The sequence below is a fragment of the Cervus canadensis genome, chromosome 10 (assembly GCF_019320065.1).
Source record: "Cervus canadensis isolate Bull #8, Minnesota chromosome 10, ASM1932006v1, whole genome shotgun sequence".
Taxonomy (NCBI): Eukaryota; Metazoa; Chordata; class Mammalia; order Artiodactyla; family Cervidae; genus Cervus; species Cervus canadensis.
Window position 1 is genome coordinate 57087557 of NC_057395.1, and position 13841 is coordinate 57101397.

Genomic DNA, 13841 nt, shown 5'->3' on the forward strand with positions numbered 1-13841 from the left:
ATATTTATGTGAGCATGTATGTATGTATGTGTGTCTGTGTCTGTATAATTTAGATATATAAAATCTATATATTAGATGGACCCACTGACTCTCTTTTCTTTGGAAATCAGCCCTGCACAAATGATTGAGATATAATTTATGTGCTCCCCTAAGTGACAAGAGTTTGCTCATATAATTAGCAATAATGATAAATAAAAATAAAATGTGGGCTTATATGTGGCCAATTATACATCATAAAGCTATCATTCTATCTGTAGGGATCATAAACCACCAAGAGCATGTGGGGAGTCCCATGAGATTGGTTCCTGTTGCTAGAAATTACATGAAATGACAGCTAACCATGGGAAAACTAATGGGATGAATCTCATGTTTCAATGATGCGGTGGTGCTTGGTGGTTCGGGGAGTGGTGGGGGAGCTGAGCTACCAAGGAGGAGAGAGGCCTGGACTCAGTTCTCCCACCAGTTCCCCTGGGGTCTTTCTCCTCCTGCGGACAGGGCGGGGCGGCAGGGCAGCCCCTCCATGGGCCAGGCAGAGAGTACAACTTTCTATGTGCGTCATGTCACTTAATCTCATCAATGAACATGTCATGCGGTCGTGGTCATCATTCCATTTCACAGACTAGGTAACTGAGGCTGGGAGATGTGAGGTCACATGTCTAAGGGCACAGATCTGCCCTGACCCCTGCCCTCTTCCAGCACCGTCAATTACGATTCTTCTACTGAAGGTAATATTAGTTAGTATATATTGTGTTTCCAAGGATTCTTCAAACACTTGTTCCTGGGACCTTAGGGGACATGACCAGCATTCCCATTGGACAAAAGAGGCAACCAAGGGTCCAAGAGTGAATGTCATTGTCCCAGGCGTCCCAGTGAGAGAGGGTGGAGCCGGGGGTGATCTGTGGACTCTTGTTTCCCTGAGGCCAGGTATTAGGGGATTTGGAAGGGACAGGATTCATTCAGAAAGGATGCATGGTTAGTGGCTTGTTGGGAAAGGCAGCAGTGTTTGCCCAGGGTTTTGCCTTCTCCATAAGCATCTTTGGTAGGAGGAATGTTAGTCCTTCTGCTAATAGGCTGCATGTATACATCCCTCTAAATCACTACTAGGTTCTGAATCAAGTACTGCAGAAACAAAGGCGGTCACAGGCCTTTGTGAAGATGCTGGCTCAGGGTTCACTGCTACATGCCCGAGAATAGCTCACTGAATCCTCCCAACAGCCTGTGTTGCAGCAACAACTGTGATCCTCTGTAGCAGATGAGGAAGCTGAGGATCAGAGAGGTTGAGCCGTTTACCCCAAGTGGCCCAGATGATAAGAAACCACATGGGACTCCACCAGGTCTGCCTGCCTGCAGGGTCCAAGGACAGGGGCCACAGGGCCCAGGAGCTCGGGGGGAGCCAGGCAGGGCCAGGAATAGGGTAAGCCAAGTGCCATGTTCACTTCTGGGGCAAAATTCAAGGAGATGCCAGAAGCAGTAAACAAGATATATGGTATTTTCACGCAATTTGCAAAAAATCAAAATTAATGCAAAAATCCATGATGAACAAAATATCAAAGCTTTAAAGAGAAAGAAGTAACAGGGTTGTGCTGAGCCACATTGGTGCCTGAAGCAAAAGGAAAAATCAGAAATACCGATTCTGTTTTCATTTAAAATTTTCCAGGTTTTTTTTCATTATGGAAATTTTGAATTTTTAAAATTTAAAAAAATTTTTAAAATTTATCTTGAACACTGTGTTTTGGGGATGTCTCATTAAAATTTGCACCCCATTTGCCCCACTCGTGGCCTTGGGGGAGCAGCTCCCAGAGGCCAGATACCACGAAAGGGAGGTTGGCATTTCTGGGGACCCATTGGCCAGGCCTGTTCAACCCAGGTACCACTTATACTCGTTTCTGATTTGGGGCGATCCTTTGCCAGGATCCCTTCCGTCAGTGCTCCCCAGCCAGTCAGTCCCTCCCTCTCTCTTTTTTTTTATGAATTTATTTATTTTAATTGTAGGCTAATTACTTTACAATATTGTAGTGGTTTTGCCATATATTGACATGAATCTGCCACGGGTGTACATGTGTTCCCCATCCTGAACCCCCCTCCCGCCTCCCTCCTCATCCCATCCCTCTGGGTCATCCCAGTGCACCAGCCCCGAGCACCCTGTCTCATGCATCGAGCCATCCCTCTCCTCTTTAAAGCGTTAGGTGGCCCCGAGCACCCTGTCTCATCCATCGAGCCATCCCTCTCCTCTTTAAAGCGTTAGGTGGCCCTAAAGAGGCCCCAGAGCTCCGCAGGGTAGGTGCTTGGGACCTCAGCTCTGCAGCTTCACTCCTCAGGGACCCTGGCAGCCTTCAGCCTTGGGCGCTCTACTCTTGCAACTCCATATCCGCCCAGAAGGGGGCGGCATGGGCACGTGCATTCCCAGCCTGGGACCTGGGGGCGTTTTTTTTTTTTTTTTTTCTTTCTTTCCCACTTTTGCTACTTTTCCTTCTTGTTGCAAACAGTCCCCGGTGACAGCACCCGACAAGGCTGCTCTTTAATCCCCTGCTGACATTCCTTCTCCCAGGTAAGGATGGTGAAAGGTAGGAACCTCTTTTGAATTCTGTTTTGGTGAGCAGCCTTTTCCACCTTGGATTTGAACCGAAAAGAAATCTACACGTTCAGACAGACAAAACAAGTATGAATGCTGACTATGTGCCAGACTCTTCTCTCCCTGACCGCACAGCAGCCCCGAGAGGTGGTCACTACTGTGAGCCCCTCTTCTGAGATGTGCAGGCTGCCCAGGCTTAGTGGGGCTGGGTGTCCTGGGAGACGTCCCAGTGGTTCCAGCTGGGTGTCCTGTCCACTCCCTCTCAGCACTCACCAAGTGCCGAGGAGTTCATGCCTCCCCCCCACCCCAGAGCAGCCCCCAGCCAAGGCGGAGGGAGTGGAGGATGAACGCCCAGCTCTCTGTCTGCAGATGAGATGAGCAGTGGATGCTGGGTGCCCCCCCAACTAGTTTTCAGGTGGGCTTGAGTGGGACCTCCCTGGTGGTGGTTGGCCTTGATAACACTGCCCCTGTCCCATCACATGGCCACTAGCAATGACATTGGTGCTGTTTATTGAGCACTTACTGTATGCCAGGAGCTGTGTCAAGGGCTCTGCAGAGTTTGCCTTATTGGTTCCTTCAGCAGCTCCATTTTATGGATGAGGAAAGGTCCCAGGTCCCAGGGTCACAGGATTCAGACCCAGGTGTGATGGCCTTAGCTAGCCGCATGAACCAGAGAGTGAAGCAATGGCAGATGGAGGTTTTCCAGGTGTGAAGAATGAATGGATGCTCCCAGGACCGTCACTTTGGACGGCTCTAGGAAGCGTGATGTCTCGGGCATTGGGTGTGTCTGTGGGAAGCTGGGATGCGTCCCAGGCTCCGAGAGTCACACCTGGAGAGGGAGGATTCCACCCCTACTCTGTGCCAACTGCAGTGGAGGGATCTTTGTTCCTCTTTCTGCATTTTTTCTGCATTTATTCTGCATTTACTTTCTTTTTTTTCTTTCTTTTTTATACCATAGGTGAGTATGCATCGCTTCTCATAGTTTGAAAAGAAAACCATAAAAAATTGAGACTTTCAGATGAGAGCACATTTAGAGATATATTAACTGAGAAAATGTAGCTAAAATGAGCTCTTAGCAGGATGCTTGGTCAAAAGTGGTTTCTGGGATGAAGACAAGTGGATGGCTGAGGGGTTGGATCTGGTTGATCAGTGCCTGCCCGCTGTCCCCTCCAAAGGGCAGAGTGTTTGCCCCCCTCTGAAGAGTCACCCCCTCAAGGACCCAATAGTTACTAACATACTGTGCTGATCACATGTTATTAATCCTTTTACTTTCCACAGTAACCTCATAAGGTAGGTATTACTATTACTATTATTCCCATTTCTCAGCAAGATGGAGGCCCAAAGGAGTTAGGTAATTTGCCAAAGGTCACGCAGCACAAAGGAGTAGATCAGGATTCTAGCACCAGAATTTGGCCCCAGAGGCAGCTCCCGACCTCTAGGGGAAGGTGCCCCCTCTGGTTGTCTGACACCCTCCTTGGTTGGTGCTCCAGCATGGTCAGCTGGAGCCAACATTTCCAGAGTTGGTAAATTCCCTGTGGGCCAATCAGAGACTTTGAGGTCCTCAGAGAGCATGATATCCTCCGAAGCAAGAGTTCAGGGTCAGCAGACCTGGCTGTTTGAGACATTGCAGCTCTACCCCCTCCTCTGCAGCCTTGGACGGGGAAACTGGGGCACAGAGATGCCAAGCTCTTGCCTAGAGCCAGCCACCAAGGAGCAGGCCTCCTGCACCTGCTGGATGTGGACTCTGGGCCCCCAGGTGAGTGCTCCGTGGCCAGCCTCTGAGCAGTGGGAATGGGAGCTGGCCCGGGTGCTGGCACGGGTGCGGGCAGGGGTGGCGTGCAAGCCCCCGTCTCTCTGGAGCACCCAGCTGAGCCCCACTTCCACCCCCTCCCTCTGCCCCAGTCCCTCTCTCCTGGCCAAATTCCCTGCATCACTGTGACCTTCTCAGGTGCCTCAAAGCCTTGTCCCAGCTGGCCGGTTCTCCCTCTGGATCTGTGGCTGTTGGGGTGACATCTTCACGAGACCGTCAGCCCCAAGGGGCTGGACACCGGGCCTGGCTCAGCGCAGCCCTGGCACAGAGTAGGTGCTCAGCCAAGTACATACTGATGAATGAAGAAAGGAAGAACAAATGAATGTGGTGAGCACTCGGCCCGGAGGTGTCACAGCGTGGCTGGAGGGTAGGGAGGCAGAGTCGTCAGCTGCAGCCAGGATTTGGTTCCATTTTCTCATCGAAGGAAAACAAAAAATGCGTGCTGATCATGGAAGGAGCCTTTGGATTTCTCTCCCCAGGAAAAGCAGCTGATCCCTTGTATTCAGCTGTCCTGGCCCACGTCTGGGAGAAGAACTTTCCTCCCCCTTGTGGGTGGGGGGCTGGCTGTGATGCCTTGTCTTGGATGACTTCTGTCCCTCCCTCCCCCTGAAGCATGACGGAGGAGTTGGTGGTGGTTTAATCCATAAGTCGTGTCTGAATCTTGCGACCCCATGGGCTGTAGCCTGCCAGGCTCCCGTGTCCACGTGATTCTCCTTGCAGGCAGATTTGTTACTGACTGAGCCACCAGGGAAGCCGGATGGGGGAATGGTGGGGGTCGCAATCCAGCCTTCTAGCCCTGGGGCCCGCGCTTTGAACTGTGTGGCCCAGTGGCTGAGGCTCACAGACTGCCGGAATGGAGCTGGGCTTGTGACAGCTGCTCTGCGTTTCTGTGGCGAAGGGAGAAAGCAGCAGGGATCCGCACTTGCTGTGTTTTCATGAACAATTTCCTCCTCACGGCGTTGGGCCATCGCCTGGCCCAGGGGCCCCAGCATCTCCAGGTGAAGGCAAAGAGCCTGGTAGGGAAGCCCCCCTGTCTGACCCCAGGGGCCTCCTGGTCCCCAGGAGAGGGCACAAGCGTCTTTTGCTGCCACCTCCAGAGGCTGTGGGTGGAGGGGAGGGCAGAAGTCAAGAGGGTGACAATCCTGGCAGGGGGGCACCCTGGCTGGTGCCCTCCCGCCTGTGCTGGGCTCTACAAGCCAGACAGGTGGGGGAGGAGACGGAGGTGGAGAAAGACGACGGGGGGCAAGGGCCCCCAGATGGGTGGCAGTGGCGGCTGGCTTTTCTGTGGGTGTCTGGCTGGTGACCTTTCGGAGGAGTGGATTCAGAAGCGACTGCTGTTTGTCGAGGCCCGGTTCAGAGACATCCTCAGTGTTAAATGTCAGGCCCCCACTGTCGCCAGGAAGCAGGAGGTGCCTCTTCGTAGGAGGCAGACTGGCTGATACCAACAGGGTGAACGGACGCCCCCTGCTCTGCCAGCCCAGGGTTGGGGATTTGAGGTGCTCCGTGGGGATTGGAGCAGAGCGTGGGTTGTGAAGCATCTGGAGAGTCTAGGAATCGGCAGGCTCCCTGCCCTGCTTTGCGGGAGCTGCCCACCTGGTGTGTGAGTGTGCGTGTGTGCGGGGCCTCCAAGGGGAACCTGATAATTGCCTCTCCCCCAACCCTGAGGGTACCCACCCTGCATGTCAGGGTGGGCCTGGGCTGAAGTGGTAAGATCTCTTCACAGGGTCAGGCATGCTAGGCCTCGCTTGGGATTGACAGGGGGCATCTGAAAGGGGGGCCAGTCACTGGCCTTTCATAGCCTTTTGTGGGCTCCCTCCTAGGTGCCTGCAAGCCTGAGGCGGGGAGGTGGGGGGCAGCAGCTTCTCCAAGGACTTAGTAACAGTCCTATGCATTTGGATTCTTTCCGAAGAAATTAGAGACGTGTTTGCCCTCTGTGAGACCACGTTTATTTTCCTAACTCTAAGCCCAGGAACAGTTTGGTCTGGGCTGGTAATGTCCCAGTCCGTCGCTTCATATCCCACATCTCAGGGTCTGTGAGGCTGGCTTTGGACCCTCCGCTCCCTGTGCTGGGTGGGGCTGAAATGATAAATTGCAGGCACTTAGCTCTTGATCTCCAGAGGGGACTCTGCCCTTCTTGGCCTTCTGGCTAAGATCCAGTGCAGAGAGGACCCTGAGCAGGGGATACAGCACACTCCTGTTTGCACAAGAGAGAAGTTGTAATAAGCATTTTCCATCCAACTCCTGAGTGTTGATTTCCTTAAATGGCATCTGAACAACATCCCAGGGCCTGGAGGGCTGGAGCCACAAACCTGCCCGTCTTGGGACTTGCCACCTGAAGCCAAGCCCCTGGCCAGGGTTTCAAAAGTTTGGCAGGAGATTAAATGTATCCAATGGATTTATGCATTTATTATTTACTTTTAAACTTTTTAATACTGAAGTCTATCATAGTACATGCTTCCCTGGTGGCTCAGATGGTAAAGAATCTGCCTGCAGTTTGGGAGACCTATGTTTGATCCCTGGGTTGGGAAGATCCCCTGGAGAAGGGAATGGATATCCACTCCAGTATTTTTGCCTGGAGAATCCCATGGACAGAGGAGTCTGATAGGAATGCACATGCATCAGAGTGCTAAGCCCGATGTGTTTTCACCAACAGAACATGCCTGTGTCACTGGCACCCAGACTGAGACCTGGATTGTGACCACCCCCTCCCCGTTGCCTGTCCCAGCCCTGAAAAGATGCTATGCTGACTTCTCTCAGCATCCATCCGGTTTGTCTGTTTTTGCACTTTATATAAATGGAATCATACTGCACGTTCTCTTCTGTATCTGGCTTCTTTGGCCCAGCATCCTGCAGATTTATTTTTATCTCTGATCCCACCAGAACTGTTTTCCTGAGGCTGGGAAAGATCCCACTAAACAGGTCCATGGGGCGGAGATGGCCAACAGCGGCAGTGACCACATGGCCGCCATGGATGACTGAGATCTGACGTGGCAAACTGGCGGCTTGAGGGCTGGTTGTACTCAGCTTGCCCTCTGCCGTGGGAAATATCTGTCTCCGTGTTATATATGTCGGGTATATAAAAATATATATAAAAGAGTAATTTCACGCACGTCACCCAGAATTGACAACTTAACATAACTTTCAGTCATTTAAGAAAAATTAAGCTGAATTCACATTACGCAAAAAGAACCATTTTAGAGAGTATAGCTCAGTGTTGTTTCATGTATCCACCATGTTGTACCATCATTGCCTCTGTCTAGTCCCAAAGCTTCTTTATTGCCCCGAAAGGAAACCCTGTACCCATTAGCTGGCAGTCCTCAAGCCCCCTCCCTCCAGACTCCGGTAGCCACAGCTCTACTTTCATTCTCTGTTTATTTGCCTAATCTGGACGTTTTGTACAAATGGGATTGGCTCTTTTCTGTGTTTGGCTCTTTTCACTTGCATCATGTTTGTAAAGTTCTTCCACGTTGTAGTGTGTCTCAATAACGTCTTCCTTTTCATGTCACTTTGCTCCAAGTCATTTTTTTCTGTATTTTTTGAAGGATAATTGCTTTACAATATTGTGTCGGTTTCTGCCATACACCAACATGACCAAGTCATTTTTTTTTTTTTTTTTAAGCAGAGGAAACAGCTTTTATTGATGAGCTATTTCCAAAAACCACACAAATGGTGTTATCTGCTGCTGTGTAACAAAGTACCTTCAAACTGAGTGGTTTAAAACACCATTTGTGACCTCCCAGCTTCTGGGGGTCAGGAGCCTGGGTACAGCCTATCTGGGTCCTCTGGGTCAGGGTCTCTCACAGGCTGTGGCCATCACAAGGCTCCACAGGGAAGGATCGGGTCCAGGCTTGCTCATGGGATTGCTGGCAGGACTCAGCTCCTCGTGGGCCGTAGGCTTAAGGCTGTATGAGCTATTGGACTGTGGCTTCCCTCACTTTCTTGTCATGCGATCATCTCCACCAGGCATCTCATGACATGGTAGCCGGCCTCATCGGAGAGAGAGAGAGAGAGATTGAGAGAAACAGGAGGGAGAAGGAGAGGAAAACACGTCTGGGCTGGAGTCACAGCCTGTTGTAACCTCATCTGGGAAGTGGTGACAATATTTTATGTCCAAGACAGATGACTTACCAATTCCAAACTCCAAAACACTTCCAGGTCCAGAAATACTCATTTGACAGCAAAGTTCATTTGGTAGCAAAATCTGAACCAAGAATCCTTAGAGTCTTGATTCCTTTCGATCTGAGCATTCATACATTTTACAACAAAAATACAAGTGGATTTCATTTGGTGGGGCTGCCCTAGATCGTACCAGAAAGTGAAAGTGAGTTAGTCGCTCAGTCGTGTCTGACTCTTTGTGAACCCATGGACTATAGCCCAGCAGGCTCCACAGTCCATGTTATTCTCCAGGCAAGAATACTGGAGTGGGCTGTCATTTCCTTCTCCAGGGGATCTTCCCAAACCAGGGATCAAACTTGGGTCTCCCACTTTGCAGATGGATTCTTTACTGTCTGAGCCATCAGGGAAGCCCCTGACCTTAGCAGAAGGGTTATGTAATACATAATATATGCATGATCTAAAATCTACAAAGCTCTAAATTCTCAGACACACCTTGTCCCATGCTGTGGATGAGCCCAGGGTCCACTGGGTGGGTACTTGAGTGTGTTTGAACACATAAGAGCAAGAGATGTGTTTTCCACTAGCTTTACTTCTTTTGATCATGTCATTTTCTTGAAACTCAAGCATCAGAGTTTCTAATTTGTCTTGGATGAGCTGTGCTTGTGACAGCATCCATTCTGAGTCCTCGGCCTGATTATGTTTTGCTTCATTTCCGAGGTTGCTCATTTAGACTGAGGCCGTCTGGATGGTCATTGCTGTGATGTATTTCAGCATCTTGTAGCCAGGTTTGCCAGCCTCATCTTGACCCTGGAAATGTGGTGACATTTATGAGGTCATTTAGACACCCACAAGGAGGTTGATTTCCATAGATTAAATGTCAAGTTTGAGACGGTCCAGGGTGATGGACTCCTCGATGCTGTCCACTCCCATTCTCAAATGTCCTTTGACTGGACATTTCTGCTCCATTACAAGCCCACAAGTGCCAACCAAATTACTCAGGTCGTCTGAATCCAGGGGATTGGGATGGGGAGGCTCCGGGCAGTGTCGATTGAGATGGGCAGAAATGTTGTCTCATTTTTATTTTTCAAATAAAACATAGCTGTGGTTAGTTGGTGAATATAATACTGGAGGTAGGAAAAAAATCCCACCAACTGAGGTTCCTGAGATGTCAGTTAGTTTATAAAACCTAACTACTTGTGTATTGACCAGCACAAAAGGATAAAAAAGAATCTGTACATCAACGTTTTAAGTAGAAGTAGTTTTATGGGGCGTTAAACACACGGACATAAACTTGGAGTAAGCATTGTCTAAGTTAAGTAACAAAAAGCATTAAATAGTCTTCTGGAAATTTAAATGTATTTGTGTTCTCATTGTCTGGAGGATGTGTGTCTTCAGATTTTGATTTGAGTCTCTCCCTCTCTTTAAAGAAATCTTAAGAGTTTATAGTCACCATGTTGTACATTATATACTCAAGATTCATTTACTTTATAACTGGAAGTTTGTACCTTTTGACCTCCTTCACCCATTTTCACCACCCCCACATCTGACAACCATCAATTTGTGCTCTGTATCTAAGAGACTGAGTTTTTTTTTTAAGATTCCACATAGAAGTGAAATCATACAGTATTTGTCTTTCTCTCTCTGAGTTAGCATCATGTTCTCTGTCTATCTGTGCTGTTGCATTTCCTTTCTTTTTGATGGTGAATAACGTTTCGTTGTATACACACATGCCACACTTTCTTACCCGTTCATCCGATGGGCCCTTCAGGTGTTTCCAAACCTAGATCCTGTGCAAAATGCTACAGTGAACACAGAGGTGCAGATATCTCTTCCAGATAGAGATTTCACATCCTTCAGATAAATGGCCAAACGTGGAACTGCTGGATCTTATGACAGTTCTATTTCGAACTTTTAGAGGAATCTTCATGGCTGCTTCCTATAGTGGCATGTCAATGTACATTCCCACCAACAGCACACAGCGTTGATCTGAATCTCTTGAATTTTTATTCCATCAAAGAACTGAAGTCCACCAGATCTAAGTATGGATGTGCCCATTTCCTCTGCCAGTGCACAGTGGGCACCAGGGCCAGGAGAGCCCTGAAAACCTTTAGAACCCAGACTTCTGGTCTTTCTGAAGGTTCAGCTGTTCGGCCATGACATGACCTGCTCTGCTCCTCCAGGTCATTCCCTTTGACAGTACTGACCAGCCTCCCTACAGCCTGGCTACTGATTAACACAGACCAACAAATTAAAGTGAGAATTAAGGTTTCAGAAGAAGGCTGTCCCTTCAGAAGAAGGATGGATAAGAATCTGTCTGCTAATACAGGGGGCACAGGTTCAATTCCCAGTCTGGGAGGATCTCACATGCTGCAGGGCAACTAAGCCCATAGGCCACAACTACTGAAGCCCACGTGCCTTATAGCCTGTGCTCTGAAACAAGAGAAGCCACAATGAGAACCCCACACACTGCAATGACCACAACTAGAGAGGAGTGAAGGAGCGAAAGTTGCTCAGTCGCGTCCGACTGCCACCCCAGGGACTGGTGCCCGCCAGGCTCCTCTGTCTGTGGAATTCTCCAGGCAAGAATCCTGGAGTGGGTAGCCATTCCCTTCTCCAGGGGATCTTTCCACTCAGGGATCAAATCCAGGTCTCCCACACTGCGGATAGATTCTTTACTGTCTGAGCCACCACGGAAGCCCACAACTAGAGAAGCCTGTGTAAAGCAACAAAGACTCAGCACAGCCAAAAAAAAAAAGAAGTTTCAGAAGAGTCAAACCGGATATATTGAATTGGGGTCTAGACCAAAGGGAGCCCATCCTTTTTGATAGGCATTTTTGTTGACAAACTGTCATGGAAGATGGCGCTCAGATTCATTTTATGATCAGAAATTAGAACAAAAAGAAAAATCAGGATCATGTCTGGGCCGCAGGGGTGTGCTGCGTCATGCACAGCAGTCAGACGGGAATGCGGTCCTGGTGGGGCTGAGACAAAGCTGGCAGACAGAAGAGTCTGGCTGCTCCGCTCGACTGCGGCGGCATCTGATCACAACAAGGGACGTGGGTTTCTTCAAGGGTAGATGCCTTGCCTGCAGCAATGACCGAGATGCCAAAACATTAGGATTTAAGCGGGGAGGACTTGGCTGAGCATCCTGGTGTTTAGTCTACATCGGGCTCAACATCTGGGTGATTGGAGACATCTTTGGAGGTGAATGAGCCACATGACCTGGTCTCATGTGAACACAGCCTGGATCAAGACCAGTGAAAGACAAATGCTCAGAAGAGAGTGTTTTCTGAGCAGGGAGAGGAGGCAGTGAAATCTACTCCAGACTTCGCTTGGCTCTGGCACGGCTGTAACCAAGGACCATAAGCCGGGTGACTTAAGCTACAGGAGTTGGTCTTCTCCCAGGGCAATCCAGGTGTCGGCGGGGCTGTGGTCCCTCTGCAGCCTGCAGGGTGGAATCCTGCCTTGTCTATTCCCAGCTTCTGGTGATTTGCTGGCGATTCTCAGCATCCTTGGCTTATAGATTGCTGCTGTTTAGTCACTCAGTTGTGTCTGACTCTTTGCAATCCCATGAACTCTAGCCCACCAGACTCCTCCGTCCATGGGATAATCCAGCAAGAATACTGGAATGGGTTGCCATTTCCTCCGCTAGAGAATCTCCCTGACCTAGGGATTGAACCTACGTCTCCTGCATTGGCAAGCAGAATCTTTACCATCAATCCACCAGGGAAGCTTGTGGATACATCACTCCGATTTCTGCCTCATCACACGACTTCTTCCCCATGTGTCTGTGTCTCCACCTGGCCGTCTCCTCCCTGTGTCTCTTACAAGGACACCAGTCATATTGGATTAAGTCTCCCCGCCCCCAACTCCAGTATGACTTCATCCTAATTTAACTAATTCCCTCTGCAATGACCCTGCTTCTAAATCAGGCCACATTCACAGGTGCTGGAGGTTAGAACGACGACAGATCTTTCTTGGGGGGTACACAGTTCATCCTGTAATACCTTGGTCTTCTTTTTCTCAGGACCTGAAGAGCTGTGACATCTCTCCTTTATACGTGTGGTCCTTGGGATATCAGCATGATGACTGAGGGATTTCCTGGTGGCTGTGGTCCATGTGATCCATGTGGTAGGCGATAAGGGTGGGCACCATGCTCAGAGGGAATGACGAGGCTTCTTGAAGGGCTGATTCTCTTGTGTTCTGGCTCTTCCAGGCCAGGCAGCCCGTGAGAGCCTGAGTTTCCTTCTCTGGTTTGGAGGCAAGCCTTGGGGGGCAGAGAACCAACGAGATGGCTGCGAGGAGGCTCTGTGCTATGTCTCTCTTCTCAGTGCCTGATCAGCTGGCTCTGCAGCTGTCTACAGTCAGGCCCCAGCCCCCATCTCTGGGGCAGCAGGGAGACTGATCCCTCAGGGAACATCATGCAGACTTTATAGAGAACCGCGCCCCGAACAAGAGCAAGTCTCCCCCAGGGCCTGTGGGGTTCCGACACTGAGCCCAGAACTTGCAGGGGATGGTGGCCCAGGCTCAGCAGGAATCCTCTCCCCATAGCACTGGGTACCCCAGAGTCACAGAGCCCCTTTAGAAGTGTGCTAGTTGAGGCATAGCACACTATGGTCAGGGGAAGGTTCTAGATGAGGGATTCTTGGACTGGTAAAGCACACCCACCACACCTGGACTGGAAGGTGAGCAGGAGCGGTGTGGATGGGTGGGCCTCGCAGTTGGATTCCACCAGGTACAAGTGCCTGCAGCCCCCCTCGGTCAAGCAAACAGAGGGAGGAAGCCACCCCATGAACAGTGACTCTGGAACCACCAAAGGGAGGAAGGAGTGTGACGTCATGGAGGGCAGGTAACTGACCTGGCTGCCCCCGCCCTGCCCACCCCAGGGCTGAAGGAGACACCACCCTCTGCTACTCAGAAACGAAACACAAACCTGCCTCCACAGGCCACGTGTAAACTCTCCCCTGTCCGGCTCCCTGGAGTCCAGCTGATGGGGCCGAAGGGTCTGCTGGTTGCTCCTCTTGGTCCTCTTGTACCAACTGGACGCCCCACTCCCCACGTCCACACCCTTTGGAGGAACTGGAGCAAAGCCTCAGAGACAGGCAGCGAACTCAAATGCTGACCACGGGGTGGATGTCAAAGGTCCCCAGGGGAAGGACATTGGCCAGCTCAGCTGCTGTCTTTGCTGTAGTGGGTGGGTGGGTGGGTGGGGGGCGGAGCAGGTCAGGATGAGGCTTCTAGGGAGCACTGGGAAACACATCCTTCCTGGAAATCTGTGCTCACTGCTAATCCTGTGCTTGTTTCTGCTTTAAAGCTGTTGACATGTTGCCGATACCCTGGGGA

The 13841-nt window shown here is 50.3% G+C and overlaps 1 long non-coding RNA gene across 3 annotated transcripts; it reads left to right on the forward strand.

Moving 5' to 3' along the window:
* Positions 1 to 2471: 2471 nt before the first annotated feature.
* LOC122448799 lies at positions 2472 to 13394 on the forward strand. 3 transcript variants are annotated; one of them, XR_006271760.1, is made up of 4 exons: positions 2472 to 2548; positions 4223 to 4709; positions 7036 to 7149; positions 12526 to 13394. It is a non-coding gene; the product is annotated as an uncharacterized LOC122448799 (long non-coding RNA). The 3 variants fall into 3 exon arrangements; XR_006271759.1 differs by lacking the exon at positions 12526 to 13394 and having other exon boundaries at positions 4223 to 4328; positions 4521 to 4709; positions 7036 to 8754; XR_006271758.1 differs by lacking the exon at positions 12526 to 13394 and having other exon boundaries at positions 7036 to 8754.
* Positions 13395 to 13841: the final 447 nt, after the last annotated feature.